The following is a 7,017-nucleotide window of genomic DNA, read 5'->3' on the forward strand; positions in this document are numbered from 1 at the left end:
ACCTAACCTAACCTAACCTAACCTAACCTAACCTAACCTAACCTAACCTAACCTAACCTAACCTAACCTAACCTAACCTAACCTAACCTAACCTAACCTAACCTAACCTAACCTAACCTAACCTAACCTAACCTAACCTAACCTAACCTAACCTAACCTAACCTAACCTAACCTAACCTAACCTAACCTAACCTAACCTAACCTAACCTAACCTAACCTAACCTAACCTAACCTAACCTAACCTAACCTAACCTAACCTAACCTAACCTAACCTAACCTAACCTAACCTAACCTAACCTAACCTAACCTAACCAGTTTCCCCCCGTCCGCCGACGCGTAAACACTTATTCGAAGTCGCTCCGTAAAGTTTTAACTTGTTAAAATACAGATTTGTGGTAAAAAGTTGTCCGATTTGGACGAATTTGGTGTCAAAAGTTGAGGATTTGTGCAGTGTACATAGTGGTGATAATTTAGTGCCGATCGGATTTCTTTCCACCCCTTTACAGGGGAAAAATCCTGAAAAAGGTAAAATTTTACTACTATTTTTAAATACGCTGCCAAATCCAAAGCGGTGAGGCATACTTTTTAACGTACCGTTTTAAAGGCCTCTGTTGCCCGCAACTTTTGGCACCACTTCCAGATTTTTACCACCTAAATTGGATGAGATATTAACAAAAAAACAATTTTAGGGCGTGGTCAAAAATTTTGATCCCGCACACCTGGAATTGATTTAAAGTACTCATCCGATAGAATAAAATTTTCCCCACTCATTGGTGGTTTCGGCTTTAAAATCGGAATATTTTTGGGAGAGTTACAGGCAAAAAACCGTAAAACTCGAAAACCAAAGATATTCAAACTGATTTTAAAAATCGAAACGATCGACGACCCCCCCCGTTTTTTATTAAATTAGTAACCTATCCACTAGATTAATAAATTTCCAAAATTTCAGATTTTTCCAATTAGCAGTTTTGATTTTATTAAAGATTTAATTTTTTGTTTACGCCACGAGGCCCCCTTTCGGGGCCCCTGCCATAAATTCCGAGTGTGAGGTCCTTCTGGCCTCAACTTTTAAAGCTAAAATTTGAAAAAAAAAATTTAAATACACCTACAGACCTCGGAGCTACAACCGTTTCAGTAGTTTTTAGGGGAAAACTTTTTCCAGGTTTCCCGGAGATAAGTGTAACCTATCTAGAATTATTCGGGACGAGAAGACCTTTCTTGTGATACCAAACTCGATACTCCTGGGTCACCTGGTCGCCGAGTTTTTATATTACTGTCAATTTTGACATTTAAGGCGGCCATCTTGAAAAACTTAGAACCACAATATCTCGGGTTCTAATCGTCCCAGGAGACCGGGGTTTGGCACAGGATTGGTCTGGCAGCCTCCGGAAGCTATTCCCGTCACCGATAGGAACACAAAAAATTGACAGATTTTTTCGTCGTAGTTGACAGGACCATTGCGGGGCAACTCACGGGAGCCCACGCAGGCCAATATCCGACCACTAGTTTGGTCAGGAGTGAATTCCAAAAATTGGGCCGCCATATTGGTCGGCCATCTTGGAATTTTAAAACATCTCTAACTCCTTAAGGAATCATCCTAGAGAGCCCTGGTTTGCTCCTGCGAACGTTGTTTCCCGACGTTATTAAAATAGACATCTGTCAAAAAAGTTGTTTATAGGCGGCCATTTTGTTTATCCGGAGCGGTAAACTTAAACCCCAATATCTCCGTAACCAGTAGTCGTAGAGTCACGCGGTTTCCTTCACCGAGTCAATACAGGGGCACTCTACCGATTTCACCCTAATTCCCCTGGGTCACTCCCTCTTAAGACATACCTCGCCCAAAAACTTTCAGAAATGTCTGAAAAAAGCGAAAGTTTTGGCACGGCCCCTTCGAGGCAAAGCAGCAGGAAACCGTGTGTGGCGTCACCTAGCGCCAAACATGGTAAACTGACTGCGAGGGAGACATTAAAGGCTAGGAAACAGCTGGACCTAACCAAGACAAAGATGAAAACATCTAGCAATCCATCACAGAACCCAGCAGAGATACCCATAATTAACGTCACTGAGTTTAAGGGCCCTGAGGATATCAGATCAGCTGCCAGTGAAGGCGATGCAGAGCCAAAAACATCTACTCCGGAAATTGATCGCTTAGATCGCCCCAAATCCGACTCCGCGTTGCTGAGAAAGATATCAACCATAAGAGCCGCAACCCAGGCAACGGTGAACGACAGTATTCGCTCGGTTTCCGAACCTGGGGATCTGGAAGGTTCCTTCACAGGAACCTCAGATATCTCGATTGGCTGCGGAGGTGCTCTGCACGAAATTCCACAACTGGCGGCTGCACTATATCAGAAGTGCAAAACTCGTCTAGAGGAATCCAGAAATCTTAACCGTGACATAAGGGAAGAAGTCAGCAATGGGATGAATGGCCTCTATGAAATGATTTTGAGATTGGCTGACTCAAGAAACCGTCACATAGCGGAGAAAATGCGCCTGAAGGCCCACTATGAGCATTTGGTGGCCAGAATTGAGGCAGCGCATGGCAAGACTCTGGTGGAAATAAAAAGCCACCATGAGTTAAATAATAAATCACTTATGGAGAAGGTTGATAAAACATTTAAAGAGTCAGAAGCTGCGCGCTGGCTGGTCTATGAGCTTGAATCAAAGTTTAACGACCAGCGTTCAGCACTGGAGCAGCTCAACAAAACAGTTGAGACCCTGCGTGATATCAACCGCATAGGACATGATCAAGTCATAGTAAATGAAGACCTAAAAACCCTGGTGAATGAGTTGAAAATGCAGAATAAAGCTTCTGAAATCGATGCCCTAAAAACTACGCAATACCCCACTGAGGGCGCCACCAAAAAAAAGAGCTATGCAGAGGCACTCATTAAACCAAGCTACGCTGTAGTGGTGGAGTCGGCCGACCCACGTCACTGCAGCGATGACATAGTAAAGAAAATAAAGGATAAGGTTGACGTTGTTGAGTTGGGCATTGGTATCAGTGGAGTGAGAAAAGTCAAAAACCAAAAAGTAGTCCTTACTTGCTCAACCGATAAAGAAAGATTGGCACTCTCTAAAGCGATTGTGGGGACTGATAGCAAATTAACTGTGGCCACTCCTAAAGCCAAAAAACCTCTCCTAAAACTGATTGGAGTGTCGCACGACCTCGACAACGACAAAATAGCGGAAGCTCTAATAAAACAAAATCGTCACATCTGGCCCGAAGATATTAAAGAGGACGACAAAAATGTCAAAATAATACGTAAACAAAAAGGCCGCAATTCCGCTATGAGTAACGTTGTCGTGGAAGTGAGTACTACCATTTGGAATTGTATGAGGGATCGGAAGGTAAAACTTGGCTACCAAATGATCTTAGCAGTAGACCAATCCCCAGTTCTCCAATGCTTTAAATGCATGGGATTTAGTCACAGGGCCTCTGAATGCAGAAATACAATGAACTGTGGCTTCTGCGGTGGGGACCACGACACAAGACAGTGTGGAGCCCGCAACACAACGCCCTGTTGCATAAACTGTCCTGAGGGAAATCGAGCCCACCCAGCGTACTCCAAAGACTGCCCGGAATGGCGTAAGTGGGATAAGATTGCCAGACAGGGAGTATCATACCTGTAAATAGGACACCACAGGAGACTCAACAGAACATAACTCAGGATCTAGAAGGGGGTCATTAATTAAAATGGCCCAATGCAATCTGGGGAGAGGCTTTGTGGCTACACAAGAATTTTTACAAGCGGCCAGTAATAATAAACTCTCAATCGTTCTGTTACAAGAACCATACGTCGGCGCACAAGGAACGGTATCTTGCCGTTTCCCGACGTACCAAAAAAACAACAATAGAATAAAACCAGTTAAGTCTGCCATTGTGGTTCTTGACCCTAACTTAAAAATAAATTGTAACCTTAGTATTGTCACTGAAAATATTGCATGCATCACCGTAGATTTAGTTAATTTTAGACTAGGATTAATTTCGGTATATTTAGAAGCAGACCTAGACATAAGTACACAAATATTAGAATTAGAAAATATCATTCATTCACTGAACACAGAACAAATCATCATAGCGGGAGACATCAATGCCAAAAGTCAATGGTGGGGCCATGATACTGAGGACGATCGGGGATCGTTATTCGCCAATTTCCTGGCGGCTAATGATTACGAAATCGCAAATATAGGTAACACACCCACATTCTACACAATTAGACGAAACATACCCTATAAGAGCTGCATTGATATAACATCTGCAAAACAGAAAATCATACACCTCATCGAAGATTGGCGAGTCAACAAGTCCATGGTGACCACTTCAGACCATAGAGCTATAACATTCACCCTAAGGACACATAACAACAAATCGACTATAACCAGAAAAACAACAAGAATTTATAGGACAACCAAAGCGGACTGGTTAACATTCAAACATGATATAAAACAAATAGCCCACAGTAAACAATTAACACCAGAAAAAATCGAGAACATTAATAATGCCGACGAACTTGAAGCAGTTGTTCAAGCCTACGAGGAATGCATGAGGACAGCTTGCAGTAGCTCAATCCCCGAACTAGGACCTCCGAAAAGGAAAGAAATAAATTGGTGGAATGCAGAACTGGACCAGCTCAAAGCAGAAGTCAACAGACTGCGTAGAAAAATAGCGAAGGCAAACCCCCGGAGGAAAAATTACATAATAAAAGAATATCTAGAAAGCCTCGAGCTATACAAGACCTCAATAGCAAATACAATCACTAATAGCTGGAAGAACTTCTGTACCAAACAAGAGAAGGAATCCATGTGGGACTGTGCATACAGAATAATTAAATACTCAGACAGAACCCATGATGAACCTAATCTTAGAGGTACAGGGAATACTGATCTTAACCCCCAAGAATCTGCAGACCTGCTGGCGAAAACATTTTACCCTCTCGATAATAATGAGGAGGATAACGAATATCACGAAAGTATTAGAATTGAAGTGGCAAATCATATGGAGAAAATAACAAAAATAAACAGCAACCCACTGTGTAACCCCTTCACACACCAGGAGATAATACACGTCTTGGATAACATCAGTCCATCTAAGGCCCCAGGAATAGACGGATTTACAGCGGACATCTGTAAGAGTGCATACGAGGCACTACCAGAAGTGTTCCTGTGCATTCTAAATAGATGTCTTACATTGGGATATTTCCCCAGGGTATGGAAGAAGGCCTACATCCGAATCCTTCGGAAACCCAACAAGGAAGATTACTGTCATCCAAAATCCTATCGACCAATCGGCCTTCTCCCCATAAACGGAAAAATCTTGGAAAAGTCCTTATGCAATCGACTCACCTGGACACTAGGCAATAAAGGTGCCATAAACCCGAGACAATATGGGTTTACGCCTCAGCGGAGTACCGAAGATGCCCTCTACGACGCTATGGAACTAATCCGGGAAGGTGTCCGTAAAAAACGAATAGTGGCAATAATTTCGTTGGACATTGAGGGTGCTTTCGATAACGCGTGGTGGCCGATGATCCTGAAGCAACTCATTGGAAAAGGAATCGAAAACGACCAACTCCGCCTTATATCTAGCTACCTTAGTGAACGCGAGGTTGTGGTCAACTATGCGGGCACACAAGTCACTAGAGCAACCAACAAGGGTTGCATCCAAGGCTCTACAGGTGGACCACTAATGTGGAACCTCCTAATGGATCCACTTATGTGGGAAGCCGAACACCTAGAAGCCCACGTGCAAGCATTTGCAGATGATATCCTCGTGATAGCAACGGCCAAGGATAGTATAGAACTAAGTGATAAGGTCAATATAGCGTTACAGAAGATTACAGCCTGGGGTGACAGAAATAAGCTTAGATTCGCACCCCATAAAACTCAAGCCTTAATTGTCACAAAAAAGCTTAAATATCTTGAACCTACGTTCAGAATATATGACACGACTATAACAATCAACCAGACCCTTACACTCTTAGGCATTACCCTTGACCCTGCATTAAGTTTCAGCACGCATCTCGACAAAGTGATAGGGAAAGCCATAAGTTTATATAGAATGGTAGCTCGGGCAGCCAGAGCGTCCTGGGGTTTAAATCCATCAATAATTAGAACCATTTACAGAACTGTAGTCGAACCTACCATCTTATATTCTTGTAGTGTATGGGAACCCATTGCGTATAGAGTTTATGCCCAAAGAAAACTAGATAAAATAACCAGACTATTTGCGATCAAGATAGCCAAAACGCACAAAACTGTATCACTAACAGCAAGTACTCTATTGGCAAATATTCTGCCATTAGATCTAAGAGCCCAAGAAAACGCTAACCTGTATCGCCACAAGCGAGGTAAACCGTTGGACGATTACCCAGGGAGGAAACTCGAAATGAAAGCAAGCCCATATGAGCTGCCACACCCCTCAAAACGAATATCTCTTCCACATGGGGTAATCACCAACGAGCAACAACTGTTAGAATTAGGTACGGACAGACCTCAGCTTTATACAGATGGCAGTAAGATAAACAACAGAGTTGGTGGTGCAGTTACATGGTTTAAAGATGATAGAGAAATAATCTATACAAGTTTCCGTCTGGAAAATTACTGCTCAGTGTACCAGGCGGAACTTATGGCTATTTTGAAGGGATTGGAGTTAATACGGAAAAAAAATAGAATTAATGCAATAGCCAACCTATTATCAGACTCCAAATCAGCTCTGCTAGCATTACAAGATCCGAACAACTTACATCCGATCATAATAGACATAAAAAAATGTTTCGCAGATATATGGAAATCCGGTGGGGACGTAAAATTGTTCTGGATCAAGGCCCATGCGGGTTTCAGGGGCAATGAGAGAGCTGATGAACTGGCAAAACATGCTGCCTTAAAAAATAAGTGCAGAGCTTTATATGACGCCATCCCGGTCTCCTCAGTAAAGTGGCACCTACGTCAAACAACCCTGACTAATTGGCAGACTAAGTATGGTAGCAGCACATCCGGTTCAACCACAAAAATTTT

The sequence above is a fragment of the Vanessa tameamea genome, chromosome 23, assembly GCF_037043105.1.
Source record: "Vanessa tameamea isolate UH-Manoa-2023 chromosome 23, ilVanTame1 primary haplotype, whole genome shotgun sequence".
Lineage (NCBI taxonomy): Eukaryota > Metazoa > Arthropoda > Insecta > Lepidoptera > Nymphalidae > Vanessa > Vanessa tameamea.